Below are 5,093 nucleotides of genomic sequence, written 5' to 3'. Positions count from 1 at the left end.
ACTCTGATCTTTAAATTCTCTTGTTTAGTGTGTTTTGTTGTTTTTCATATGCATTTTTACATTGTTATAGTCCTTAGTATACAAACATTTAAGTTTGGTGTCTTGCATGCATTATTTACTTGATCTTAGTTGCATTTTTATTATTTCTCATCATCAAAAATTCAAAAAATATTTTTAAACTATGTCTTTTCAAGTCAATAATACAGAGAATTGAAGATTTAGAACATTCAGCAGAGGAATCAAACAGAAAAACTGGGCATTCAAAACGCCCAGTGAAGAAGGAAAACTGGCATTTAAACGCTAGCCAGGGTACCTGGCTGGGCGTTTAACGCCCAAAAAAGTAGAGATTTGGGCGTTAAACACCAGAATGGGCACCATTCTGGGCGTTTAACGCCAGGATGACACTAGAGGGAAGATTTTGTTTTTAATTCACATTTTTTTCAAGTTTTCATAATTTTTCAAAATCAAATCTTTTTCAAATCATATCTTTTCAATCATATCTCTTTCAAAATCAAATTATTTCCATTTTATATTTATTTTTACTATTTTCAAAAATCCTTGCTTCGATTCAAGATTTACTTCAAAAATTTTCAAGTTGTTACTTGCCTATTAAGAAAGGATCAAACTTTAAATTTTAAAATCATATCTTTTAATTTCTTGATAGTCAAGTAATCAACTTTAATTTTCAAAATTTTTCTTTTTCTAAATTGATTTTCAATCATATCTTTTCAAACATATCTTTTCAATCACATCTTTTTCAAAATTAATTTTTTCAATCATATCTTTTTCTAATTTCAAAATCTTTTTCAAAAATCACTTTATTTCTTTCCCAATCTTAGTTTTCAAAAATCTCAATCAAATTTTCAAATTTCTTTTTAAAATCTTTTAATTAATTTCGAAAATTTCTTCCCCTCTTCTCACATCCTTCTATTTAAGGGACTAACACTCCTCCTCAAGGTGCAATTCAAACTCTATCCCTCTTGATAAGTTCGAATTCTCTCATCTCTATCCCCTCCTTCTATTCTTCTTTTCCTCTGACACCTCAAAGAATCTCTATACTGTGACATAGAGGATTCCCTACTTTCTTGTTCTCTTCTCTTTCATATGAGCAGGAACAAAGATAAAGGCATACTTGTTCAAGCTGATCCTGAACCTGAAAGGACCTTGAAGAGAAAGCTAAGAGAAGCTAAAGAACAATTCTCTTTAGAGGGCCTAACAGAGCTTTTCAAGGAAGAAGAAACCATGGCAGCCGAAAATAACAATACCAACAATGCAATGAAGGTGCTTGGTGACTTTACTGCACCTACTCCCGACTTCTATGGGAGAAGCATCTCAATCCCTGCCATTGGAGCAAACAACTTTGAGCTTAAGCCTCAAGTAGTTTTTCTAATGCAACAGAATTGCAAGTTTCATGGATTTCCATTGGAAGATCCTCATCAGTTCTTAGCTGAGTTCTTGCAAATCAGTGACACTGTCAAGACCAATGGGGTTGACCCTGAAGTCTACAGACTTATGCTTTTTCCTTTTGCTGTAAGAGACAGAGCTAGGACATGGTTGGATTCACAACCTAAAGAAAGCCTGAACTCTTGGGAAAAGCTAATCAATGCCTTCTTCGCAAAGTTCTTTCCACCTCAAAAAAATTGAGCAAGCTTAGAGTGAAAGTCCAAACCTTTAGACAAAAGGAAGGAGAATCCCTCTATGAAGCTTGGGAAAGATACAAGCAATTGATCAGGAAGTGTCCTTCTGACATACTTTCTGAATGGAGCATCATAGGAATTTTCTATGATGGTCTGTCTGAACTATCCAAGATGTCATTGGATAGCTCTGCTGGAGGATCTCTTCATCCAAAGAAGACGCCTGTAGAAGCTCAAAAACTCATTGAAATGGTTGCAAATAACCAATTCATGTACACTTCTGAAAGGAATCCTGTGAATAATGAGATAGCTCAGAAGAAAGGAGTTCTTGAGATTGATACTCTGAATGCCATATTGGCTCAGAATAAAATATTGACCCAACAAGTCAATATGATTTCTCAGAGTCTGTCTGAAATGCAAGCAGCAACAGGCAGTACTAAGGAAGCTTCCTCTGAAGAAGAAGCTTATGATCCTGAGAACCCAGCAATAGAAGAGGTGAATTACATGGGAGAATCCTATGGAAACACCTATAATCCTTCATGGAGAAATCATCCAAATCTCTCATAGAAGGATCAACAGAGACCTCAACAAGGTTTCAACAACAATAATGGTGGAAGAAACAGGTTTAGCAATAGTAAGCCTTTTCCATCATCTTCTCAGCAACAGATAGAGAATTCTAAGCAAAACCCCTCTGACTTAACAACCATTGTCTCTGATCTAATTAAAACCACTCAAAGTTTCATGACTGAAACAAGGTCCTCCATTAGAAATTTGGAGGCACAAGTGGGCAGCTGAGTAAGAAAATTACTGAACTCCGTCCTAGTACTCTCCCAAGCAATACAAAAGAGAATCCAAAAAGAGAGTGCAAGGCCATAACCACATCTCACATGGCCGAACATGGAGAGGAGGAAGAGGCAATGATCCCCACTGAGGAAGACCTCAATGGACGCCCACTGACCTCCATGGAGTTCCCTAATGAGGAACCATGGGAATCTGAGGCTCACACTGAGACCATAGAGATTCTATTAAATTTACTTTTGCCATTCATGAGCTCTGATGAGTATTCTTCCTCTGAAGAGGATGAAGATGTCACTGAAGAGCAAGTTGCTAAGTACCTTGGAGCAATCATGAAGCTAAATGACAAGTTATTTGGTAATGAGACTTGGGAGAATGAACCTCCATTGCTCATCAAAGAACTGGATAACTTGACTAGGCAGAGATTACCTCAAAAGAGACAGGACCCTGGAAAGTTCTCAATCCCTTGTACCATAGGCACCATGACCTTTGAGAAGGCTCTATGTAACCTAGGGTCAAGCATAAATCTTATGCCTCTCTCTGTAATGGAGAAGCTAGGGATCATAGAGGTACAAGCTGCTAGAATCTCACTGGAGATGGCAGACAATTCAAAGAAACAAGCTTATGGACTTGTAGAGGATGTCTTGGTAAAGGTTGAAGACCATTACATCCCTGCTGATTTCATAGTCCTAGAGACTGGGAAGTGTATGGATGAATCCATCATCCTTGGCAGACCCTTCCTAGCCACAGCAAAAGCTGTGATTGATGTTGACAGAGGAGAATTGATCATTCAAGTGAATGGAGACTCCCTTATGTTTAAAGCTCAAGGATATCCCTCTGTCACCATGGAAAGGAAGCACGAAGAGCTTCTCTCAATACAGAGTCAAACAGAGCCCCCACAGTCAAACTCTAAGTTTGGTGTTGGAAGGCCACAACCAAACTTTAAGTTTGGTGTTGAACCCCCACATTCAAACTCTAAGTTTGGTGTTGGAAGGTTCCAACATTGCTCTGAACATCTGTGAGGCTCCATGAGAGCCACTGTCAAGCTATTGACATTAAAGAAGCGCTTGTTGGGAGGCAACCCAATTGTTACTATTCTATGATAATTTTCTATTTTCTATTGTTATTTTATGTTTTCTGTAGGTTGATGATCATGTGAAGTCACAAAAACAATTGAAAAAGCAAAAACAGAAGGAAAAAAATGAAAAACAGAACACCCTGGAGGAGATAGTTGCTGGCGTTTAAACGCCAGTAAAGGTAGCAGAATGGGCGTTAAACGCCCAGTCTGGCACTATTCTGGGCGTTTAACGACAGAAAAGGGCACCAGACTGGCGTTTAACGCCAGAAATGGGCAGCAGCCTGGCGTTTAACGCTAGGATTGGCAGAAAAGGGCATTTTGCACGCCACTTGGTGCAGGGGTGAGATATCCTTGACACCTCAGGATCTGTGGACCCCACAGGATTCCCACCTACCCCACCACTCTCTTTCTTCTTCACCCATTCACCAATCACCTCCATACCTCTTTCCCAAAACCCCTTACCTATCAAATCCCACCATTCTCTTCACCACTCACATCCATCCTTGATAAAACCCCACCTACCTCACCATCCAAATTGAAACTACTTTCCCTCCCAAACCCACCCATAATGGCCGAACCACACACCCCTCTCACTCCTATATAAACCCATCTTCACTCCTTCATTTTCACACAACCTAAACACCACTTCTCCCCCTTGGCCGAAACACAAAGCCCACTCCATCTCCTCTATTTCTTCTTCTTCTACTCTCTTCTTTCTTCTTTTGCTCGAGGACAAGCAAGCTTCTAATTTTGGTGTGGTAAAAGCTAAAGCTTTTTGTTTTTCTATAACCATTTATGGCACCAAAGACCAGAGAAACCTCTAGAAAGAGGAAAGAGAAGGCAAAAGCTTCCACCTCCAAGTCATGGGAGATGGAAAAATTCCTCTTAAGGGTGCATCAAGACCACTTCTATGAAGTTGTGGCCAAGAAGAAGGTGATCCCCGAGGTCCCTTTTAAGCTCAAAAAAGATGAATATCCGGAGATCCGACATGAGATCCGAAGAAGAGGTTGGGAAGTTCTCACCAACCCCATTCAACAAGTTGGAATCTTAATGGTTCAAGAGTTCTATGCCAATGCATGGATCACCAAGAACCATGATCAAAGTGTGAACCCGGACCCCAAGAATTGGCTTACAATGGCCCGAGGAAAATACTTGGATTTTAGTCTGGAAAATGTAAGGTTGGCATTCAACTTGCCTATGATGCAAGGATATGCACACCTCTACACTAGAAGGGTCAACTTTGATCAAAGGTTGGACCAAGTCCTCATGGATATATGTGAAGAGGGCGCTCAATGGAAGAGAGATTCAAGAGGGAAGCCAGTTCAACTAAGAAGGCATGACCTCAAGCCTGTGGCTAGGGGATGGTTGGAGTTCATCCAACGCTCAATCATTCCCACTAGCAACCGGTCCGAAGCTACTATAGGCCGGGCTATCATGATACATAGCATCATGATTGGAGAGGAAGTGGAAGTTCATGAGGTTATATCCCAAGAACTCTACAAGGTAGCGGACAAGTCCTCTCCTTTGGCAAGGTTAGCCTTCCCTCATCTCATTTGTCACCTTTGCAATTCGGTTGGAATTGACAT

Source organism: Arachis hypogaea, chromosome 20, assembly GCF_003086295.3.
Source record: "Arachis hypogaea cultivar Tifrunner chromosome 20, arahy.Tifrunner.gnm2.J5K5, whole genome shotgun sequence".
NCBI classification, from domain to species: domain Eukaryota; kingdom Viridiplantae; phylum Streptophyta; class Magnoliopsida; order Fabales; family Fabaceae; genus Arachis; species Arachis hypogaea.
Note: the sequence above shows the minus strand (reverse complement) of the source record.